Source organism: Anastrepha ludens, chromosome 6 (genome assembly GCF_028408465.1).
Source record: "Anastrepha ludens isolate Willacy chromosome 6, idAnaLude1.1, whole genome shotgun sequence".
Classification (NCBI taxonomy): Eukaryota; Metazoa; Arthropoda; class Insecta; order Diptera; family Tephritidae; genus Anastrepha; species Anastrepha ludens.
In genome coordinates, this window is record NC_071502.1 from 12,616,862 (window position 1) to 12,642,960 (window position 26,099).

At 37.8% G+C, this 26,099-nt stretch overlaps 1 protein-coding gene across 7 annotated transcripts in view; it reads left to right on the plus strand.

Moving 5' to 3' along the window:
• Positions 1–3,404: 3,404 nt before the first annotated feature.
• The window catches only part of LOC128868770 (solute carrier family 35 member F5), a 33,138-nt gene continuing 10,443 nt past the window's right edge, over positions 3,405–26,099 (plus strand). For 2 of the 7 annotated variants that reach the window (XM_054111245.1, XM_054111250.1), the window contains exon 1: positions 3,589–3,711. The gene's annotated coding sequence lies outside the window, so the exon portion shown is untranslated. Of the gene's footprint in view, positions 3,497–3,587; positions 3,987–4,039; positions 4,148–21,550; positions 22,047–26,099 lie in introns of those variants that run through there. The other 5 variants (XM_054111247.1, XM_054111251.1, XM_054111246.1 and 2 more) reach the window with 5 other exon arrangements.

Below are 26,099 nucleotides of genomic sequence, written 5' to 3' on the forward strand. Positions count from 1 at the left end.
CCAGTGACAGCTTGGTGACATTCGGTTCAGTGGAAACGAAGTTATTGCATCTAAAGTGTCAGTATGTTTGTGTCGTCGGTACAAAAATGAGTTTCGAACAAAGCGCTAATATCAGATTTTGTTTTAAAATCGGTGAAACGTTTACCGAAACATTTGAATAGATGAAAAAAGTTTATGGCGATGATTGTCTATCTCGTACCAGAGTTCATGAGTGGTTTACTCGTTTCAGAGATGGATGTGAAGACATAAATGGTAAAGAACGAACGGGCCGCCCAAAATCAGTAACCACCGAAAACTCCATCGAAATTGTTTGTACATTTATCAAAAATTAACCGAAATCATCGTTGATTTTCATGGAATCGGAGTCGAATTTCTCCAAAACATCGATTTATCGCATTTTAACTGATCGTTTGGGCTTACGAAAGGTCTGCGCACGTTTCATTCCGCACAAGTTAACTGCGGACCAAAAATTGCTCAGAATTAAACATTCGAAAGAGGCGGGAAAAGACAAGAACTTCCTTTACAACATTGTAACTGGTGATGAAACGTAGTGTTTCCAACATGAACCTGAAACTAAGCGTCAAAGTGGCGAATGGAAGACCCCAGACGAGCCACCCCCCAAAAAGTTGCGTTTGGAGAAGCCAAAAATAAAGTCAATGCTCATTTGTTTTTACGATTCCAAGGGAATTGTCCGCAAATATTTCATGCCAATGGGCCAAACCGTCAATGCAATTTTCTATCGATCCACTCTTGTGACCGATGTTTTAACTAGAAATCCCATTTTAACCATCACCGTATTCGCCTAATATGGCTCCCTGTGACTTCTATCTATTCGGGAAATTGAATATGGCGTAGAGTCCATCCAAAAACCTTGTACCGAAATCCTAAAGGACATTCCGGCCAATGACCTGAAACCCTCTTTCGTAAAGCTTTTAGATCGCGCAAAACAGTGAATCGAGGCCAGAGGGGACTATTTTGAATAAATAAACTCGAAGTTATCAGAACAAAGCTCTTGTCGTTTCAATTTTAGCTCAGTCTTATTTATTTTGAACTTCACTATGGCAAAGTCACGCTCTTTTTCAATTACAACGTGCTCAATCCGAAAAATACCTGCATTGGTTTAAGCTGGCCAACACGGTGGAGAGTGCGGAACATGTAAGTTTTTTTTCCTTTAAAGAAGGAAGAGATGCAATAGAAAGCGTTCTTGATCATCCAATGGCCTTAAATATCCTCACAAGACATATGAACATATGTAATTATAATATTTTATAACATTACCATAAAGTTTGCCTTTACGAGAAACTGATAAACGTCGGCTGTTGGGAAATATTTTTCTAATTCAAATTAACAAATTTCACACCATTGTGAATACTTTCTCTCAAAAGTAATCATGGACACAAACCATAAACAGCAAAGAATCACTAAATTTTGAATACTAGTCGATGCACACCCCTTCAGTTATTTGGACAAACATAATAGTTATGAATTAAATCAAATATTTAAAATGCTTGCACGTATATTTATCTTTCTTGTATTCGAATTATATTATTTTTTTATTGTTAGCAGTAAAATGTTCGCAAGCCAACCATTGATTCTGCAACTAAGAACAATGCTAAAATACATCACTGCTGCGAACAGCTGATTTTTCTAAGAAAGTTACCAGATCTGCATTTTTTGATAAATTGAGATTAAATCGAATAAAGTGATCAAATTGTCTCGACAAGAGCTATCTATACCAAGTTACTAGTTAGCACATTTTATGCTTTTTATTAAAAAACCAAACCATTTCTATGATGCTACATTGCTTTTTTAAATACGTCGCCTAAAGTCTTATTACAAGTTGTTTATCTTTCACTTGCAAAGCCATAAGTGGGACACGATGTACAGGATACAGAGGGGTCGCTTTTTGTTCTTTGGCACTTAAACGACGTCAGTACAGAAAATAGACAAACCTTTGTGTGCAAATGTAGGTGTGTATCATTTATTCTATAATTCCTGGCCCCAATTAAGTTTTGTGTAATAAAGTGTTGTTATAATAAAATGTCTAACAAATATAATTTTTTTCAATAATTATCAAAAATGTATATACCGTTTCTTTAGAAAAACAAGTTGCATATAAAAATAATTATATTCTTCTTCTAAATTGGCCGAATAACCGCTTATGCCATTTTTGCCGAATTTGACAAAGCGCTCCAGTCATTGCTTTTTCGTGCTAACCGGCGCCAATTGGACAGACCAAGTAAAGCCAAGTCCTTCTCCACCAGCTCTGCTACCACCAGCTGCTACCGCATCGAATAATTTCAGAGCAGAAGCATTTGTATCCATTTGGACGACATGACCCAGCCCACAAAGCCGCTGGATCTATATTCACTGCACTTTGTATATGACGTCATAAAGCCGTAGCAAACGTAGAAAGGTCCAAAATCTTTCTCCCAAACACTCCAAGGGACGCCTCATCGCCTATTGCCATTGTCCGAATTTCTTCGCCAGACATGATGAGAGCCTTATAAAGTGTTAGTTTGTTTTCTTTATAGTACATAAGGGCGGACGCCGTAGCCGTATGAAGTGCCTACTATTCGGAATTCAGACTACGTAGATTCAAATCTCCGTGAAACACCAAAATGAAGAAAACGTTTTTTCTAATAACGGTCGTCCCGTGGCCGGCAATGGCAAACCTCCGAGTATATTTCTGCTATGAAAAAGCTCCTCATAAAAAAGAAAATATCTTCTGTTCTGTGCCGACATAAAACTGTTGGTCCCTTCTATAATAACGAAATTAAATTCTTCTTCTTCTTCTTAGCGTCTCAGTCCTTGGTGAACCATTGCTTCGACAGCTTCTTGCCATTCAATTCTTTTAGTTAAAATTTTTATATATTTATTGATCAAAATGATTTAAATTGTTGTAATTTAATTTTATTTATTAAAACAATTAGTTTATTTATTTTGTCGTGGACTCATTGTTCAAACCAAGGCATAATAAACATGTAGTGACGGTAGAACAAAACCAACAAGCGCAAATCATTTTGTTTTTGCTTTTTGTCCTTTCAATGTCATAGTCTAAAAACAAATATTGGCAGCTTAGATTAGTTTAAACAAAGTTTGAAAAATTAGATACCAAATAAATGGAAACGAATTAAAATTACATTCTGCTGCTGCTGTTACCTGTATAATGTGCCTTGACTCAAACACAAGTTATTGAAACGATTTGTTCTTTTTTTCTTGAGTGCTTGTTCATATGCAGTCAGCTGTCATAGAGTACCAGCTGTTCTTGCCGTATTTTGATTGTAAAAGCCATTGCAATCGCAGTGGAACTAGAAAAAATTGGTTTATTATTTTGATTTTGCTTTTCAACAAATATTTTGCAATAGTCAACTGTTTCTAAAATTTACACTTACAAGCTTTTATATTTCGTATATGCAGTTTTGTACCTAAGTCAAGTCACAAATTACCGATTTTGACAGCTATAACAAATTATTGTGCAAAAGCTGCAAATATTGTAAGTAGCTTTTCATGCATAGAATACGCGTAGTGTTATGCCTTCTATTATTCGCCTTCTTTATTATTCAGCTTTTAATTCAAGCGTCTGGCAACTAAGTGCGCTGAAAGTTGCTGGCGAAAAGTCAGTGTCTCACTTCAAGAAAGCAAAACATCTCGGTAGAAAATTTTATGTAAATATAGTATTGCGCTGGAAGAGTTAACTGAAAGAATTGTGTAAGCATTTAATTATAAACTCGAGTGTAAAGTGCAAGCAAATTCGCAAACTAAAACTTAATTAACGTCAGAAAAGATTGGCGAAATGCCACAAGCTGGATCAGAAAGTGAAGTTGTTGCTCTGCAACCGCTGTGCGGTGCCGCCCGTTTTGTTTACTCGTATTTTGCTCAAAATTAACAAAATCGTTGCTTATACAATACATAGACAATTTGTTAAAGTTTTTTGTTTGCTATAGAACTTAAATAATGCAATGAAAAAAGAGAGTACTTTAATGGTAAGCGGTAACTTGATCCTAACTGCGATCTGGTGACTTTCTTCTGTTGTCCGTGTTTGAAATATTAAACTAGAGGTGTTAAATTTAAAAAAAAAAGGTTTCATTAAACTTTCTCTATAACAAATGGTTGTAAAATTTCCTAATATTAACCAGTCAAGATGGTCTGTGCTTTGAAACAATTTTTGTGGATTTTGTAAACTAAACTATCGGCTAACAAACGGCCTAATTCCTTTGTCTTATCAAAAAGTAGATATTTGCATATTCACATACTTTGCATATCAAGAAGCTAAAGACGTTACGCCGAAAATGAATGTCGTTTATATGCGAGCAGAGACTTTCCAGTTTACTGAATAAATTGTATAAACAGCAGACTGACTGAGTCATCAAACTTGATTATTATTTTCAAATATCTTATCTTAAACTTTTGTGGTTTAACTTCACTTTTGTGATTTCGAATCGATTAATCTCCATAATATTGATATACGAAATGAAAATTTATGCTTTGGCGACAAAAAGGCTGAGACAAACCTGGTGGCACGTTTTCCTTCTTAATTGGCATATTAACCCGGCAAAATTGACATTAAGATAAATCTTATAAAACCACTTTTCAGATGCATTTAACACAGCAGGATATCTTAGTGGTCTACGATCATCAATATCGTTTCATAATCGGAAGTTTACTCCTACAAAGAGAGTGAAACTCCTATACTTCTAAGCCCCCGTAATAATCAGATGGTTTTTGATGTCTAATGCTGATTACTATCCTTTAACACGTTGGCGGCCACGTATCACCGGTGATCACAAAAAAAATCTACCCCCAGGTGCCAAGCAAAAAAAGTCATGTTCCCGTTTGAATTTTAACGAGATATTTTTACCAGGAATAAAAGTCACGCTCCTGACGCGCATGAGCACGTTTTTGTGCTGTGTTCACCAGTGATCACTTGCCGTTTTTTTAAAACTGTTCTTATTTTGTTTGAAATGTGATCACCGGTGATCACATTTCGAAGAAGTAAATCAAAATAAATCAGTATCAAACTTGAGTTCATAGCGAGCAGTTGGTTGCAAATTACAGTGAAATATAGTGAAGTGAAGTTGTGAAGTTATGAATTCCGAGGAAATACGTGACGCGTTGAATTCAATGGAAAATTCCAGTGTTAGTGGTGAGGATTTTAGTCCAGATGAAGATGAGTGCATCCCAGATTCAGGCAGTGATACAAGGAGTGATGACAGTATTGATGAAGACCTCGATGTTAGTGCTACAAATGTTAATAATACTGCTGATGAAGAACAGACGGAAACTACGACAGCATGGACCTCGCCTGCTACCAGAGAGACTTTGAAGAATTTAGAAGAATTTACCAATCCACCCCAGGTTTTGCAATATGATGCCGGTACACCATTTCAATATTACAGAAAGTTTTTGGCCGATGAGATATTGGATATTATTGTTGAAGAGACAAATAGGAATGCAAACTCTCAAGTAACTGGCATCGGTACTCGCAGCAGCAGTAGGATGAATATGTGGAAAGATACTGATCGCCAGGAGATCATGGAGTTTCTGGCCATAGTCATGTATATGGCAATGGTAAAATACCCTGCAATAACCGACTATTGGAAGCCAAGCACGTTGTTCAAAAACGCATTCGTCCTACAAGTTATGGCTCGTAACCGGTTCCAGATCTTGCTCAAATTCATTCACTTCGCAGATAATGCCCAGTCCTCTGAAACAGTGTCAAAAACTTGTAAAATGCAAATATCTGACTTTCGTCAAAGCATTATCCTTTTCATGAGTGGAAAAGATAGCGCTTCAATAGCACGCTCACCTCCGCAAGGAAAACACTTTTAAATAACGTCGACAGAAGCAACAAAGGATGGTAGGCGCAAGAGACATCGTTGCGGCATGTGCTATTCAGAATTAAAGACGACAAACTCGTCGTCAGTCACCAGGAAGAAGGCCAAACTAGTGGCAACATACTGCGCCCAATGTTGGAGGTCACCATACCTATGTCTTAAACATTTTCAACAACTACAGTGGCTCACAGCTTATTTCGTGTGCCCGTTCATCAAAATAAAAAAGTTTAATATTTTTGTATAAACTTTATTTAGAAAAAAAACTTAAACGTACATTCAAAGATAAATTATTTCTTGTTACAAACATACATAAATAAACTTAAATTATTTCTTCTTAAGTAATATATTTACAGCAAGTAAGCGAGTTGTAGGCCCTGGCAGCTAGTACTCGTTCTTGTATTAGTTTTAGTATTATATATTAATTCTAATAAATAAATAAAATAAAATAATACAGCAAAATCAAAATTATAAGTAAATCCACGTCACACCTTATTTCGTGTGCTTAACCAAACTAGAAAAAACATGATTTTTTGTTTAAATTTATTAAGTTTTTACTAATCTAATATTTTGTAGGGGTAGCCTTTTTGTTTTAATACAGCTTTTAACCGGGATTGCATGGAGCTAACAAGTTTTCCAGTGTATTCAGGAGATATTTTCTCCCACTCCACTTGCAATGCTGTTTTTAGATCTTGTTTGTTGCTTATGTTATGTTTTCTAATTGTTTAATCCAGAATATTCCATAAATTCTCAATTACATTGAGATCAGGTGATTGTGCTGGCGTTTTTACAACATGAGGGCAATTCCATATAAGCCACCGTTGCACTAATTCCGACTTATGCTTCGGATCATTGTCCTGATAGAACCTGAACCTGTCCCGAATGCCTAATTTTTCAGCACTTTGTAGTAAATTACTTTTTAATAAATTCAAATAAACTGTTTTATCCATAATTCCGTCGATAAAAACTAAGTTTCCGACACCAGCTGTTGACATGCAGCCCCAAACCATTACATGGCCCCCATCGTGTTTTACTGTTTCTTCGGGTCCAGCTCCGCGTTGGGCTTACGCCAAACGAAAGACTTTCCATCGGAACCAAAGAGGTTTAATTTGCTTTCGTCGGCGAAAATAACGTCATTCCAAAATGTTTGGTCTTTATTAACATGGTTTTCGGCAAACTCCACCCTTAATCTTCTGTTACGCTCATTAACAAACGGTTTGTTTCGAGCTGTACGACCATGGAAATCAGCTTTGCGCAGAATTCTTCTTATTGTTTCAGGATTACATGGCTTACCAAGTACTTTTTCAACCTCTTTTGTCAAAGCTGGCGCACTAATTCATGGGTCTTTTTTAATTTTTCTTAATATCCACCTTTCATCAGCTTCTGTAAAAATTTTGTTTGGAGCTTGGCGGCCTTTGTCAACCACTCTTTTTTCACGAGAAAAGCGTTGAATAATGTACTGTACTGTGGAAGTACTTAAATTTACAATTTGAGCAATTTTTTTCTTCGACTTTCCATTTTTGTAATGCGTAATCACGAATTCGCGCCTTTCAATCGACGTACGACGACCCATCACGGTATTTTTAAATTAAGCTGGACAACCGACTACTTTCAATGTGTAAACTAAATAAGGATATAATCTAATATACTATGCAAAACAAATTTCTTATAATTGCTAACCGGTTTACTGGCGCCGATAACGGTAAAAGTGAACACACGAAATAAGCTGTGACGTCAATTTACCTAGTATTATGTTTTTGGGTGATGGGTCTGATGGGTCCAAATTGGAAAATGGTAGAACAGGGGCAGGAATCAATGGGCCCAAATTCAAAAAATCGATTCCGATGGGATCCTACCCAACAATATTCCAGGCAGAAATACATGCCATTGAAATATGTGTGAGAGAATGCCTTAGAAGGAAAATGAGAGGTACTCACATCTACATACTTTCAGATAGCCAAGCGGCTTTAAAAGCCCTTCTATCAACAACCATCACCTCTAAATTGGTAAACGATTGCCTAAACCTCCTAAACACGTTAGGAAACCTCAACACAGTAACACTATGTTGGATTCCGGGACATGAAGGACATGAGGGAAATGAAATGGCTGACGACCTTGCAAAACAAGGAGCAAATATGCAACTTACTGGTCCTGAGCCTTTCTGTGGACTGACAAAAGGCCACATTAATGAATTCCTTAGGAAATGGGAGGAAAGAAAACTTGCCGCACATTGGCTAAACTGTGCCGGTCAGCGTCAAGCCAAACTATTCCTAAGTCCCAACAAAGGAATATCTGACAAATTTCTCTCACTAAACAGAGTAGATCTGCGTCTTTTAACCGGATACCTTACAGGTCACTGCAGCCTGAGGTACCATCTAAACAATATTGGTCTATCCGAGACCAATGTCTGCCGCTTTTGCGAAATGGACATAGAAAGCTCAGAACATTTGCTTTGTGAATGTCCTGCGTTGGGCAGACAAAGACTTCACCACCTTGGTGGTATCGTAGTATCTCCATGCAATCTTTGGAACAACAAACCCAAAACTGTGCTAAAATTTCTAAAAAGCCTAAAACTCTAGGGTTACAAAATAGGCCTTTCACAATAGATCAGCTCTGGTCGCAGTGCGTAATGGCCTTCTAATAATAATAATGTTTTTGTTGTAAATATTCTACCAAAGCAGAAAAAATTTGAATGCATTTATACATGTTTGTAATTAGAAATAATTTATCTTTGATTGTGCATTTAAATTTTGTTTAAAGTAAATCAAATAAAAATAATTTTACAATTCTTTAGTTTAACATACAGCCACACGAAATAAGCTGTGAGCCACTGTACATTAAAATTAAAAACAAAAAATATAGTTTTTTCTGTTTCCAGAATTGAATTGAATTTTCTCATTTTTAATTTCGTATTATTTCAAAACTTTGTATTTTACTATGAAATAAAATATTTTTTCTTTTAAAATAAACTTTCAATTTTCCCAAAACTCCTTCCGTTAGGGTCCCAGCCCCTAAAATCTAGGAGCCTAAGCGTGTATCACTGGTGATACATTGGCACCTGGGGGTAGGTTTTTGAAATGATCACCAGTGATACATTGGCAGCCAACGTGTTAAAGGGTTCCAGCATTAGATAGATAGATAGATAGATTTTCTACTAGGTTTGCGCTTTGACCTCAAGGTCTTTTGTGCGCTCTACTCATCACAGAAGCACTGAGGTACCAGACCCAGTTCCCTGGTTAAACTCAGTATAGAGCTGGGTTGGATTGTATGTATGTGCCTTTTTTCTGGCTGAAGTTGGCCGAGATGTCTCAACCTTCTCTGCGCCATAGCGCTACATTCAGGAAGAAGGTGCATTGGAGTCTCATGGGGGAAGGTCGCAGAAATAGCAAGAATCAGTGTATGTACTATATTCCGATCATTTACAGATAACTACGCAGTCTGCTGTGATCTGTAAGAATGCCGGTGAGCATTCTCAGTTTATCCTTGGGGAGGGTTATGAGTTGTTGTTGTAGCAGCACAAACATTCCGCATACATGCACGGGGAATGTTGCTGGAGTGACAGTCCTTGGCTGGACATAAATTCGGGTCTTTCCGTTAACGTAGAAACGACTGTGATGGGAACGGAAGGTTATGAGTCTTTTGAACCTCTTTCGGTTGTGCCCTTGCAATAAGGATTTCGCCTGGCATAGCCCATAGTTTGGTGCCAGCAAACCTTCTTTAACCCTATCTCTTTACTCCTAAACTTCTCCTTGATGGTGTGTTGTATCATAGCAAGGAAGGGCTCATGTTCTATTAGTAGCGACGCCGCAGCCTCTTTCGCCAATACCTCTGCAACTTCGTTCCAAGCTATATCCCTGCGTTCTGGGACCCAAATTAGCCGGATGCGATTCTGCGTTCCTAATAGATTCAGTTTCTCGATACACTCAAGTACCAGTGAGGACTTAATCTCACAGTATGATAGAGTCTTGAGTGGTGTCGCCTGACTATCGCTCAGAATGGCAATTCGCTCATTTCGGAAAGTTTATCTCTGCACATAGACAGATGGTATACATCTCCGCTTGGAAAACTACGCATCGGCTCAGACCGCTTGATTCTGGGGTCTTCGAGCCATCTGTGTACCAGTGCAGGGTACACTCACGAGTTTCCTTTCAAATGCTGGTATACTCCAGTTTAACTTATTGTTCAGTTCAATTCTGAACTTCTTTTCGAATTTGATGACTTTAGTGATATCTATGGGTAGCTGCGTAAGTGGGAGCTGCGCTTTACGAATGCATTTCATACAGTAGGAGTACCTGAGAGGTCTACAATCTCAATCGTTATACTTGCCTACTTTATTCTTGTAAATCCCGCAAAGTCAATAGACCAGTATCAATTTGCAAGTTTTACGAACAGCTGATTAAATTGTTGGCAGAAAAATCATAAAAACTACCTCGTCTTAAATAAAAATAAATAAAAAACAATTAAAATGCAAAATAACGAGATTGACATCCGTTGATTTTACTCTGTTCACAACAATTTCTTATATTTAATCATCGCTGTCAGATAAAGAGCATTCCATTAGCAATTTCAATTCGAAAATTTTAATTTATGTTTATTTTTACTTTGCGATCAGCTGTTTTTCTCACTTGCAAATTCTTTCAAGTAAAGATGTATCCAGTAAAAACTTGCAAATTCCCCTCAAAATGAAATGTCATTTTGCATTAGTAGGTCTTATTTGGCCCACCCTGTATATGTTTGTACATACATACATATATGAAAATATCCTATAATGTACCAGAACAAGTCAATAAAAATGATGAAATACTTGCAAACAACAAGGACTCACATACACACTTGCAGTGCTTAGTCGATAGTTACAGGTATTCAGTTAGCGTATAGGTTTTGTATATAGATATGCAGTAGGTCATATAATACTCGTATCAAACATCCCGAATTTTGCGACTTCTGCCGCTTTTTCGCGTTCCGAACTCTCGGGCTTGGGTACCAATACCCATTAGACAATAGCAAAATTGTATCTTATTTTTGGAACACTGATAACGAGTATTATGGCAGTACTTTATTTACTTTGTTATGAAAATCAATGTCCAATTTGATGTATGGTAAATATTTTCTTACATACATTTATGCGGTTCTGGGAAAATGATGGAAATTATTTGATAGTTAATTTTCATGTATTAATTCCTTCTTATCTTAGATCAACTCTCGAATAAAGCAATTTGTAAATATTTATGTTATTGTTAGCATGTGTGGGTATTACAATCGGTAGTATGTGCTTAGTATTATATTATATGAAGATAGGCTGCCGTAGCCGAATGAGTTGGTGCGAGTCTACCATTCGGAAGTGGATAATAATAGAAAAAATTAGGTTAGTTATATCAGCGGTCGCTCCTTGGCAGGCAATCGCAGACTTCCGAGTGTGAAAGCTCCTCATAAAAACCATTTGCCGTTCGGAGTCGGCTTAAAACTGTAGGTCCCTCCATTTGTGGCAAAACATCAAGACGCACGACACAAATAGGAGGAGGAGCTCGGCCAAACGACTTACCGAAGTATACGCGGTAATTATTTATTTTTTAGTTTCTGTAGCATCATCAACAACCCTTTCAGAATGCAATCGAATGGATATTCGTTAAATGTGTTGCGTATGTTAAGCGACCGGTCATAGACTGGCGAAGTGTTAACCATATGGCATACACCCGTACTCCCATCCCAATCTATCCGTAGTAGGTCATCGCTATCGCTACAATGAAGATAGCAAAATATATGCAGGGGGCAATCGCCACCTCTGCATTACATTTCGTCTGTCTTTCGTCAGCCCCTTCGGAGGTAGCTAACTACATGCACTGGGACAGTAACTTGTAAGAATTAGGAATGGAATTTAAATGTGCTTAAATTATAGGTATAAATTTGCATTTCATTTATTTTCTATTACTTTCTCATATTTCATTACTTTTTTTAAAATTACTTTTGAAAACCCTTTCTTTTGGTTGCGCTATAATACAAAAAAATAGTTTTTTGCCCTAACAAATGCCTACTATAGTTGTAAAGCTGACGAAATCGCCGCGCAAAAAAAAATTCCTTTTTAAAGTTTTTCTAAGTGTGTTTCATCTCGAATTCCCGGTTCATGACAGATAACATTTCTTTGTTCTCGTGAGAGAATTCTCAAATAAAGATGCCATTATTTTATGAAAAGTTGATGAAATAAGAAAAAACAACTCACATCCATGTTGTCCCAAAAAGTTTAATGTTACTGCTTCACTGATTAAAACTGAAGAATGTTCTAAGAACAACGTGCGATAACAAAACAAAAGGGTTTTTTTTGTTTTTTGAGTTTAGTTTTTCTTCGCCTGTCAAAATACAAATTTTAAAGTAAATCGCAAAAATGGACTTGAACCTGACAGGCAAAGCAATGCATGTGTTTTGCTATCTACAATATAATGCTGCGGTGGCGATTGACCCCAGCTGACACTAAATGCTATTTACAAATAGACAATAGCTACCTCTGCTACCGGGAGATGGTTAAATCACAACTATTTGCCCTGGGCAGCTTTTTGTTTATCCCAACTTCCCGTGCTGCTCTCACTAGGAGAATTATTTTGTTTTAACTAAAGAGCGCCCCGTAATTACTTTGACTTCGACTGGGGTATATGGCGAGAATGTGACCAATAAGAGGTGTTAGTTTGATAAAAGATCAATGGTTTCTTTGCTTGTGTGGCACGTAGCGCTGTCTTGTTGAAAATAAACGTTGTCCAGATCAATATCATCCAATTCCGGTCATAAAAAATGGTTAATCATATCTCGATAGCGCAATCCATTCACCGGAACTGTTGCTCCAGCTTCACTTTCGAAAAAGTAAGGTCAAAGTAATGACTCCGCCAGACCATAAACCGCGCCAAACAGTCACACGTTGAGGATAGAGAGACTTTTCAACAATAACTCTTGGATTTTCTGAGCCCCAGATCCGACAATCTTGCTTGTTGACGAAGTCACCGAGGTGGAAATGGGCCTCATCACTCAAGATGATTTTTTCGATTTCGAATTCCGGATCATTTTTATGCATATCAACGATCCAATCAGCAAAGACACGACGTTGTTAATGATCGGCCGGCTTGAGTTCTTGTGTTAACTGGACTTTAAAAGCCTTAAGACCCATATCTTTATGCAAAATACGGTGTAATGACGTTTGCGGAATGCCTACCATAATTCCAAAGAACGACGAGGAATGGACAAACCTGAGTTTTCTTCAACACTTTCGGCTGCAACAGCAATATTTTCGGTTGTTCTTGAGCGACGTGCACGGGTTTTATTCTTCACATCACTAACTTGTCCCAACAGCTCGAATTTTTTTTTACCAATTTCTGTATTGCGGTCCGACAAGGTGCTGCACGATGACCCAAAAATGTTTGAGTTTTACGAACCGTCTCTGCCAAATTTTTGACCATTTTTCACCATTTTTATAGTGAACGTGAATAATTCCAATGCGTTGTTTAAGCGAGTATCATTCCATTTTTATTAATGGCGTAGTTTCTACTTGTCAAATATCAAAAAATGACAGCTTCAAAAGTGACATCTACCGAAATAGCGGGCTATTCAAAATAACACCTGTTATTGGAAAACCCTTTACTTCTAAAATGAAAGCAACAAATTTAATTATACGATTTCATGGTAAAAAAAAATTATAAATTGTTGTCTGTCCTGGAAGACTAGAAAATATCGATAAACAGCAACTGCTTTGTAAACTCATACCAAGAAACAAATATTTGCAGTCTAGAAGTCGAAGGCAATTACTTCATCAAAAAATTGTGTTATCAAGTCTCGCCTGTGATTAGGAAAGTATTTATAATTAAAATATTTGATTTATGTGCTGTATTTTATTATTGAATTTATAATTCCTTTAAATAACGTGTTGCTACTTACAAACGGGGAAACAATTGGCTTCTCAATCACCAAAAAGCAAAGGAGAAATTAATTTCGGTTCGGCAATTGCTGCAATAGTAGGTTGAATTTATCAAATAGTCAGCCTATCAAGCCAGCTGCCACAAATCTTTAATTAAATTATAAAAAATTTCCATATGATATACCCACAATGTGTTACCCTACTAGGGAGTATGAAGCTTGCATACACAAAATCTATACCTACATTTAATTTTCTACTAGAAAACTGCACACAAATTCTATCTTTAACGTCAGTGCGTTCCATCTGCTGCCCCGTCTCCGACAATTTAATTAATCACGCTTCATTGTTCAATGTCCATACAGGTGCAAGGTAAATGTGCCTACCTACAGTTACCAACAAAAAAATCCGGACACAAAGAAAATTTCAAAGTCTTTTGGGGTAGATGGTTTTAAATAAAAACTCGAATTAAAAATATTTTGCGTTTTCAATACATAATTACAAGAAATATTATACTTTAAATTTGAGCTAAAACACCATTGCTTTAATATTTTGATGCCTCCTGTTCAAGCGAGTTGCGCTAAATTTTCTTCTCGCCTATAACAGACCTTTTTTCTGGGTTGTTGTTGTGAATGACTTGCTGGAGGAGCTGGTGAGAGGTGGATACAGGATAATTGCCGTGACACTAATCGTTAGCGGAAAATCTCTGGATACTCTGTACAATGTGATGCAGGGATATCTGCACGTAGTTGGATTACTGCCTGTCGGTGAATCCTCTCAAGACGGAGCTCGTCCTATTTACGTGGAAATATAAAATACCCAGAGCTCAACTTCCCTCACTAGGGGGTGCTTCGCTGATGCTTTCTGGCAAGGTGAAGTACCAAAGTATTATCCTTGACAGTGAGCTTATATGGAAGCCCAATATTGAGGAATGAGTGAGGGAGGCAAAAATCGTCTTGTATGGGTGCAACGGCGCAATTGATAAAAGGTGGGGCCATTCGCCTAGAGTTGTTTTTTGGCTACCCAATGCCATTGTAAAGCCTATCTTGTTGTATGGAGTCATAGTCTGGTGGAACTCACTAGAGAAGACGACATTGGTGAAGAAGCTGGAGAGAGTTCAGAGGTCGGCACTTCGAACGACTCCTACTCTGGCGCTCAACGCAATGTTAAATGTGGAACTCGTAGACCTCGTGGGCAGAATTGCCGTTACACGTACTGCTCACTTATGGGCACTCAAGCATCCTTAGAAACTTTGAGTTCATCCCCCTGTCAACGGATCAATGTATACCCTCGTTTAGTCCAACCGGAACTTTCCCCACTTATACTCCATCAAGGGAAGAGTGGACGGGGGGCTACACCTGAAGACAGGGGTTGGTGCACTTGTTCACAGATGGATCGAAGTTGGAAGGAAAGGTTGGCGGAGGAGTTTTTTTGCGGGGAGCTCACCATCAGACTCAAATTCAGGCTCGCGGATCATTGCAGTGTGTTCCAGGCAGAGGTAGCCGCAATCAAGGAGGCAGCTGATAATATTTACTCCGACAGCCAAGTGGCAATAGGACCCTCGGGTCAGTCACGGCGCATTTGAAACTGGTCAGGGAATGCCTGAACTCACTGTCGTCTGCGTCCGTATTCTTTGACATAAGCTTCATCTGGGTTTCTGGTCACAGCGACATTGCGGGAAACTGTGAGGCGGATAAGCTGGCCAGACAAGTACACAAACCTTTAAGGTCACGAAATCCTTCTGGCAAAGTGTGGATCGGGAGCGCTCGGGCGAGCTTCTGAAGTTGACAAAATCTCAGCTCTCGAATCACGTGGGTTTTCTCACAGCACATTATGCGCAAGGAATGCATGCTATGAGATTTAGAATTACCTCGAGTCCTTTTTGCGTCGGATATATGGAGGATAAGGTGGAATCATTTCAGCACAAAGCAGTTGACGCAAGCGCAGAACAGTCATCGTTCATAATCCACACACTCTAAACCCATCCTCCTAACCATCCCTTCACCAACTCTCTTCGCTCGCTCCTTTCATCCCATCGGTTTTCTCTAGTTTGCTTTCTCAGCACAGATTAAACATGCAAAGTAAACTGAACGACGATCTTGTAATGCACTCTAACACTGCTGGACTCAAAGTCAATGTAAAGAAAACAAAATATTTGGCGATAATTGCGAATGCATCTTTATTGGAGAGAACAGCATTGACAAAGTGAACGGCCTTCAATATCTTGGAAGCTAAGTCACGGCAGTTGGGGGAAGCAGTGGCTGTCCAAACAAATCAGCGTGCATACCAAACTTTAAATCTGTAGGTAATTAAAATGTTAAGTCTGTTCTTCTCTATGCTTGTGAAACATGGCGTCTAACAGCAGAAACCGTTCAAAAGCTGCAAGTGTTTGTAAAACACAGCCTGACGTAAATTCTACACATCTGGTGGCCAGGCAATTAGATATCGAACACCGACAATGCCTACAAAAACCACTCGCGCAAGAAATCCGAGAGCGCAAATGGAAGCGGTTCTGCCATACACTACGCAAGGAAGGCACGAAGATCAGCTGGCAAGCGCTAGACTGGAATCCCCAGGGCCAGCGGAACCGAGGCAGACGTAGGGGCTCATGGCGCCGTTGCATCAAAAGTGAAATAAAAGCTGTGAAAAAGAATCTGCAACTTGCGTGGCAGCAAGTAAAAGCAAAAGCAGGGAACACAACGGAGAGAAAAAAATTAGCTTGGACCCTATGCTCCGCAACAGAGCTCGAGGAACTATGTGGATGATGACAAACGAAGTCACACTGGAGCGGTTGTGGTTGTAGAAATAGCATAAAAATTCGCAATAAATGTTTGAGAAATTTTGTTGGAGTAGCAATCTTCCGTCGGATATGAATCGTGGTCGTTCCAGTAACGTAGAATCGACTGCAGTGGGATCGCAGCCCAAGTAATACTCCTGCTTTCATCGGTTGTCCATCTCTTCTTAAAGTAATTAAGTCTTATTTAGCTTCTTCCCATAAAAGAGGGACTAACGGTAATAAAAACGAGAGTATTATCCAAAAGTCTTCATATACTCGGACAGTCAAGCAGCAATATAAGCGCTAGAATCTAAAACAAACTCGTCAAAAGTAGTCATAGAATGTTTTAAGCTTCCATATTTGGGTGCCAAGCCACAGGAATATAGCAGGGAACTGCAAGGCAGATTAATTTGCTCGAACCGGTACAACGCTTGACCTCCAAGTGGATAAGACGCTTATACCTATGCCTATGGCCACTTGTAAACAACTTATAGATAGGAAAACCATCAATAAGGTAAATACCAGTTGGCAAAACCTCACCACATGCGAACTAAGCAGACATACATAACCGAAATGGATCAGTGGTCGATCCAAAAGCTTGTTAAGATTGAACAGAGAAGCTATAAGAAAAATGATAGGGGTATTAATAGGTTGAATAGGCAGCCACGCTAGAAGGTTACAGCTCCCGTACTTCGATTTCTGTAGAAACTGCCTTAATACAGAAGAAGAGGAAACAGTCATACACACCTTGATGTGAGTGTGAAAGCTTAGCTACAAGGAGGTTCCGCACTCTTGATACGGCATTTCTAACTGATGTAGTGGACATCGAGCATCTAAAACTAACGAAGCGTTGCTCATTTAGTAAAGCTACCGGATGGTTGGGAAAGGAACCCATAGGGTAAGGATAAGTTCCAGTGGTATCACAATGGACCTGCGAAAGGTCTAAGTGTGTCATTGCGACAGCCACCTCACCTACCTACCTACGTAGCATCTTAAGGGCTTTTATGTGTTTACTTCTCCATCCATTAGGTCAGCGGTCCAACACCATTTGGCTCAGCCTTGTCTAACTTTATTTCACATACCCCCGTCACTATAGCACTCACCGGATTTTCGATGTCATTTCTCCGTTACGTACGTTGTTTTGTCGGGATCCGAAAGTCTAAACTGAAACTCGAACTCCGAAAAACTTGTAGTCCAATTTTGGTGCTGTTTGGTTCATCGGCACCTTTCGCTATCATAGAGGGCGTTTTATCATTACGTCAAGCGGATATGTTTAAGAAGGGATTGTTTTCACTACTTTTTCACATTTCATCACACCAAAGTATGCCAGCTCACTACCTGCACGGATTTATCTGTAGCCTGCTGTTTATATCATATTTTGATACGCAAGTAAACCTATCGATTTTCGCGTTTGAACGCAAAAGGCAGTTTTCAAAGTTATAAAAATTATTTTGGCGTCGATGGGACTTTATCGCCAATACTTTGTTTTTAGTTAGTTTTCTTTGTTTATAGGCAATTGTATTCGGTGCGAAACTTTGATTGCGTACAAAATATTCATTTATACAGCAGTGCGGGTGTGAGTACTGAATGTCAGTTAGCTAAGAAAAATTGTAAACAGTGGAACGTGAATTGTGTGATATGAAATTCCATGTAAATGAGATAAAATTATGAAGATATGTTCTTGTTGTTGTCGTAGCAGCATAAACATTCCCCATGCATACTTATACGGAGGACAAAAAAAATATATCTTATAATTTGGTTGGCTCAAAGAGATGATGCGTCAAGGAAAATTTAAGTTTATAGCAACAAAAAATATTAACATTATTAAATATTTTAAGGCAGCGCTTGAAAGAATACTCAACTTGTCACCGATTGATTGATATTGCGGTGGAATGTCTAGTAGCTAAATCCGCCGTAAGACTCAACGCGACGGGCGAAGTTACCTGTGAAACATTCGGATATAGCTCAATAGGCATGAGTTACAGGGTCCCGACGGTCTACATATATGACTCCGAAATGCAATTGTGTGAAGAAATTCCGAACAACAATAGAAGAAGAGGGATGGAAAAAAGGAATGAAACCTAGCCCAAATACTCTTAATATACGTTACCGAAACGACCCGGCTTTATATCCGGCCAAGGACTGTCACTCCAGCAGCATTCCCTGTAAATAAGTATGGGGAATGTTTATGCTGCTACAACAACTCTTAATATATTTACTGATGACTCGAAAATGTTAGACGGAGTAGGGGCAGGGATCTATTGCGCAGCCATTTAAGCTTCCTGACCATTGCCGTATCTTTCAAGCAGAAGTCTTTGCTGTAGGTAAGGCTGCGGAAATAGCATTTGCAAAGACATCAAGCAACGCCAAACGTTGACAGCCAAGCTGCGATAAAAGCAATAAATTCATATGAAATTTAATCTAAAAATGTTCTAAAAAGCAGGGAAGTCATAGAGAGATTAGCCGCAGACAGACGGTTGCATATCTATTGGGTACCTGGATATAAGAGCATTGCAGGAAACGAAATTGTAGATGAGATTGCCAAACCGGGAAAATAATGTGTACACAGAAGAAAGAAAGAAAAGAAAGCAGAACTATCGTAGGTATGCTCACAGGCCACAATTTGCCAGCGGCGCACGCATACAAGATAGGAATTACAAACAACGATAGCTGCAGATTTTGCAATGAACTGGAAGAGAGGGAAACGCTAGAACACCTTCTATGTTCTTGCCCTGCGTTAGGTAGAACCAGATTAAAATGCTTAGGAGCTTTACAATATGAGAAGTTAGAATACCTCTCGGGGATCGAGATCCAGAGTTTACATAGATTCGCAAAAAGACGCAGGCTTATTACAAGAAACCTACTACAAGGAAACTTAAGGGTCAAGCTCCATCTGGTACCAGGTCTACATGAAGGCTTGCAGCCAGCCAGGTCAACCTTACTTAACGTAAATATTTTAATATTGAATTAAAGAGGACATGTTTTAAAAGTCACTGTAGTCACTTTCACTAAATCAATTAGCCAATTTTCCTTAAGTTAAATTTTGATGAATAAACTGCTGAAAGATTGTACTTAGTTCAAGCCTATCATGAACTACATATCACAGCCATATACCGTATTTTAGTGCTTAAGGGTACCCGGTGGTCTAGAGCACGAAAATTTCACCTATTTTCACGATTTTTTTTTTTGCCATTAAAATTTAAAAAACGATGTTTCAACTTTTCGGGCTTATTATTAGTACGTTTATTAAGCATACAAAATTTTTGTTTTTACTTTTGAAACAATATTTATTATTATAAAAATGCCGCTGAAGATGACCCTCTCGAAAAATCGAACCCGGACGGCGTAGATGATTTCGAGACTTCTACTCATCTGAAACACAAAATTCAAGAAGATTGTTAATCAGAAAGAGTGCAGTTATGGTCGGAAGTAGAACAAATCAAAAAAATGAAAAATTTACAAAATTTTGAAAAAAAAGTTCGTAAAATCGGGTTTTTTAGTTTAAAAACTAGGAAATTATTTAAATAAAATTATGATTTTAGTTCCGACGATAGCGATGCATGTTGTGAACAACATATTCAAATTTCAGACTATCGAAAAAACAAAAAATCGATTTTTTGAAAATTTTAGACCACCGGGTACCGTTAAGTTACAAGCAAAGTTAAATTTGCATTGAGAAACTATGCATTCATTTCCTGGAGGTGTTCGTAGCTTGTAAACAAATAAGCGCAAATGTAATTTGGCCATTTCGATATCTTGGTCGTTGGCCGTAATTACTTTTCTAATCATATATACACACACGTACTGAATTATTCACACAGCAACTAATTTTGCATTCATGAACTTGTATCTTGAGGAAAAATTAATGTAATTAAAGATGTTATTCTAAGAAAAATAGACAAATATATTGTTTATTTAAAACTAACATAAACTTAACAAAAATTTACTCCATAAATAAAATATTAACGAAAATCATTCGATTCCTCATAGCTTCCAGGAACAAAATTATGCACACAAAGTAAGAATTTTAAATTTTAACTGATGTCATTTTTCTAACAAAGCAAACTATGCTTTCGAAGGTGTTTCAGGAAACGAAATTGCCGACGAATTGGCCAACCGTGGATCAGCGGTGCCCCCACAGGGGCCAGAGCCAGTAATCGGAATTAGTTCCGCAGGAATCATGAATTGAATCAGCGATTATGTAGACAATCTACATAAAGAGCGATGGTCCGCTCTAGAACGCTGCAGAACTGCAAAGTGTTTTGTGACAAGTCCGAACAGAAAACTGTCAAACTTTATACTAAAACTTGGAAGGAAAGACGCTCGGTTGATGGCCGGTATTCTTACAGGACACAATCCATGGGATCAGCATATGACCACCATTGGAATCATTGAGGACCCAATGTGAATGCCATGCTTGGAGGAGGCGGATAGCACGGAGCACTTTCTCTGTGAGTGTCCTGCCTTTGCTAGAGCACGGCTACGAGTTTGGGTTCCAATGTCATGAGAATGAGTAATATTCGTTCTCTAAAACTGGAGGATATTTACAGATTTGCCAAAGAATCTGGAAAATTCTCACAGGACTAACTATCTCTATCTCTGTCTCTATTCTTTCCTATCTCTTTCTCTGATACTTTTCTCCTTCCCTCGTTGACTATCTACCCTCTTTCCAGAGCTTTAAATACAATGGGCTTTTTAACTTGAGTGTTTTAGGAGCCGCCACTTGGTATTCCTTGACTCGACCTTTTTCAAACTTCAATTTCATTTTCAATGCTTTCGAATAAGTCCCGTTATGAATATAATCATTCGAAACTAAACTTATTTGGTCATTTCAAGTCTTGCTTTCGCGTTATTAATACATCATGAGACGGAAACAAGCAGACACAACTGAAGCTGAAAGATAAATAATTTTGCATACGCATAATAGGGGCAGAAATCGGTCAATCGGTTAATCGAAGTCGTTTTACTATTTAGTGCATAATAGAACGTTTTAAAGGGTAAACAAATCTTAAGAGCCGATCTCATAGTGGAAGACCTCGCCAAAAAAAAAAACAATCCGAAAATTACATCAACGCAAGTGGTAGCAGAAGAAGTTCTTGAAGAGATTAATAAAGAAATCCATACGAAAACAGTGCGCAGGGCCGGCTTTTTAGGAACTCTACTGAAGTGGCAGTGATTGGCCGGGCATAAGTCCGGCTCCTTCCGGTAACGTAGAATTGACTGATTCCGACGGAGCGAGAACGCATGAAAGTGTTCAATATCTATGAATTTCGCCTGACCCTGTGTTGTCAGTGGGTGAGTTTTGTCCAGGGTGATTTCTGCGCAGCATTCTACCTCGTTATGGACAAAGTTTATGGCTACTGAATTTTGATTGCTGCTAAAGACTAGCCCAGAGCCATTGCATCATCAATCAAACGACGAATGTGGTATTCATAGCATTTTAGCTAAAGAAAACAAACAAACTAAAGCAGACGGAACCCAAATACATTTCACGCATCTTCGTCATCGCATGGCGTCATGGCTGACGATTTATGCGCCAAAACCAGTTAAGTATGTCAAAATATTATAAGTCAGCAAAAATCAATATGAAATTTGCGTATGCACTTGAAGGAGTTAATTTTTCACTCATTTGGTACTTTGGTAATGCGAGGGTTCCCTTTTATATTTTTTTCACTTTTGAAACACCACGTGTAATTCGATATTTTAATCGAAAAGTTTGGTAAATTTTATTACTTACATATAACTTTTTCACGTACGATCTTTATTTATTTATTTATTTTTGCAGTGAGTTGAAAATATCATCTCGCCCAAAGATGTAATTAACTCGTGAAAATTTTCGTCCGATGATTTATTACGATTTTCGATGCAGATCGAGGCAGGAGTGTACTGTCAACTAACTTTGATTTTTGGCGTTGACGCATCTTTATTGGATACGATGAAACGATGGTACAGTGTGTCCATGGTTCCATTGTGGCCATCAATCCTTGAAGGTGAATTTCGGGAAGGGAGTCCAAAAACGGTTGTTGTGCCAGAAAAGATCGTTACTGTGCATCAAGTAATTCTGTAAAATAACTCGTGATAGAGACGTCATTGGGCATTAGTGCGTCTAGCATACATTCAATATTGCATGACCATTTGGTCGTCAAAAAGATCGGTTATCGTTGGATACCGCATAATTTGACAATTGCCTAAAAAATACTAGTGTCGATTGGTGTAAAGAAATGTTGAAGATATTCAGCCGCGGTGGTTCAAAGCACGTCTATGACATCTATGAGCCGCCAACGAAACAGCAAACGAAAGTGCGAGTGTCGCAAGGCGAGCTTAATCCAACAGAAGTTGTTCGCCGAAGAAGCAACTGGACCTCAAAGCAACTAGTCGTCTATTTTTTGGAAGAATCTGGTCATGTCGCAACTGTACCACTAGAGAAACTTAAAACAGTGAAGCCTAGTAACCATTTGTTTGCCAGAAGTTTTCGGAGAATTAATTAGAATTGGGTTTCCCAATCGCCGAAGAGGAATCATTCTTCACCAAGCCAATGAGAGTACTCAGGTTTCGGCGCGCACAATAGAGTTTTGAGCACTCAAAAGATCTAATTAATGGGTCATCCGCCTTACAAACCTGACACTAGGTGTCAAAGTGATTTCTTTTTGCTGCTGATCATCAAAAATAAAATGCGAGGTCAACGTCTCAAAAAGTTATTGAAGTCTTTAAACAGCTCGTTTGGGAGGCATCCATTTCTAAGTGCTTTGAAAATTGGTTCAAGTGAATGCAGAAGTGCATTGAGTTAGAAGGAGAACATTTTGAAAAACAATAAAGTAATTTTTATTATTAAAATAAATAAATAGCTGGCCCTTACATGTCTGTTAGATCTTTGGCCGAGCTCCTCCTTCTATTTGTGGTGTTTGATGTTGTTCCACAAATAGAGGGGCCTATAATTTTAAGCCGACTCCGAACGGCAAATGGTTTTTATGAGCAGCTTTTTCATGGGAGAAATACACTCGGAAGTTTGCCATTGCCTGTCCAGGGACGACAGCTAAAAGAACTTTTTTTTCTATTGTATTATTTCTATTACAAATTTTTTATATTATATTAATCGTCCATCCCACTCGGCTAGGACGGCAGTTTTCATTATTGGGCGCAAAATATAAACGGAAACCCTTCTAACAGATAGATGAGTTTTAAATAAGAATGAAGGTGTTTTTGGTATTCAGCAAACACTTGTGCTCACATAATTAAGGGGTCCCGGTGGTCTAGAGCTCGGAATTTAGGGTATTTTCAGGATTTTTTTTACAATAAAAAAAAGAAAAACGATATTTAACTTCTAAGGCTTTTTATCTAACTTTTACATATGAAAATGAAAAAAAAAAAAAATTTTAATTTTAATAGTTTAAAAAATGGCGCTGAAGTTGACCCTCCCGAAAAATTTGGCCTAGAATTTTGGCTCTTTTATTTATCTGAAACACAAAAACCAATAAAATTATTAATCAGTATGAATGTAGTTATGTCCCTAAGTACTAGAATAAAAAAAAATTCAAAATGACGCGGTTTTGAATTTGACACTCTAAAAATCGGGTTTTTTTCAGTTTTTTTAATAAAGAAAAATATGAAGTATAGTAATTGAAATAATAATATGATTACTACGCGCGATATTCATTGATGTTGTGAACAACGTATTAAAATTTCAGACGTTTCGATTGAATAGTTTCTTTTTTTTTTTTTTTTTGACAACACCAGGCCGGAAAAAGTCGTTTCGAGGTAAATGAGTTTAAAGTTTGAGGTAAAGGAGCGCGCGGACCGCTCTATACCTAGTTCACGGGTAGAGTTAATGTAGAAGCTATAATATTGGAAATTTCCGCATGAAAATTTCACAGTATATTCTTAAGATACTATACTTTCGAAATATTGAAAAAAGAAAAAATCGAATTTTTGAAATGTGTAGACCACCGGGTCCCCTTGAGGGGTTAAATACAGATACAGTTAGAAGGCCGAAAAAAGCGAGTTTTCCAGAAATTTTTCTGAGAAAACTTTTAAATTTATTCATCTCAAAATTTGTGCACATATTCTGTTATTTTTGAACTGTATGTTAAGACTTAGTATTAGTAAAAATATTTATTTGGAAAGGAGCTACAGCTGATCTCCGGAACTCCTCTCAAAAAAGACGTTTGCGGGGACCAGTATATATCTGAACTGGATTCTCTGAAATTGAAAAAAAAACACGGAAATTTCGTTAAACTAATGTTAAATCTAGTAATTAATGGAAGGAATAAGCAATATAAATTGTTTTGACAAAATTACGGTTTCTCAAAAAGAAAAATCGATTTTTGAAGTAAAAAAAATTTATCCATGAGAAAAAATCTTCGATTAGTTACTAAAAAATATATTTAAGAAGCTTGTGTTAAAATTTGAGACTAATCGGTTCAGCCGGTTTTCTAGTAATGTTGGTCACCAACTTTGAAAACACCATTTTGAGAAAAACGCGTTTAAAGTTTCAAAAGCACTTTCAAGCACTCTGAAACGCCTTTTCAAATTTGCGTTTAACTTCGAAAATATTCACCGGAACAATATTAAATTTTCTGTGTATATTCTTAAATATATGTACATTAAGAAAATAAAAAAAAATAGATTTTTTGAAAATTCTAACTGTATAGGTATAACCCCTTAAGTCGCTTTATCGCTTTTATCTTTAAATTTAAAAAAAAATGGCATACAAATTTTCAATTTCTTGATCAGAATCTTTGGAAAACTTCTGGGAATATATTTTTTTTTATAATTTAAATTCTGTATATGGGAAAAAAATAAATCAACTTAATTATGTGAGCACAAGTGTACTATATACTCTGTGGGCAAAAAGTAAGGTGAATTTGGTTGTAAAATGAAAAATCTTTATTTATTCTTGTAAATCAATTTCATCCCCTTCAAAATATTCCCCTCTCGATGAAATACACTTATGCCAACGATTTTTCCAATCCCCAGAAGTCACACGGAGCCAAATCAGGCGAATACGGTGGTTGCGGAACGATATGCGTCGAATTTTTGGCGAAATGGTCATGAAGAACGAGTGCAGTGTGAGACGGTGCATTATCGTGATGCAAAACCCAAGAGTTTTTGGCCCATAATTCTGGTCTTTTTAGACGAATTGCTTCACGTAAACGACGCATAACGCTCAAACAATATACCTTAGTAACAGTTTGGCCAGGTGGAAGGAATTCATAGTGCACCACACCACGAAAATCGAAAAAAACTGTCATCACCTTTTTCGGTCTGGCCTCGCCTTTAGCACGATATTCGCTTGATTGGTCGGTTGTTTCAGGGTCGTAAGTATAAATCCAAGTCTCATCTCCCGTAATGATGCATTTGAGCTTGTCCTGATAGTCTGCAAGCATTGTTTCACACACATCAACGCGACGACATTTTTCCAAGAAACTGAGAGTTTTCGGTACCAAACGAGATTTGACTTTTCGTAGACCCAAATGGTCTTTCAAAATGGTTTTCACAGATTCTTCTGATATTCCGATCATATCAGTAAGATCTTTAACAGTCAACCGACGATTTTTGAGCACTAACTCCTTCACTTTATTGACGTGTTGGTCATCTGTTG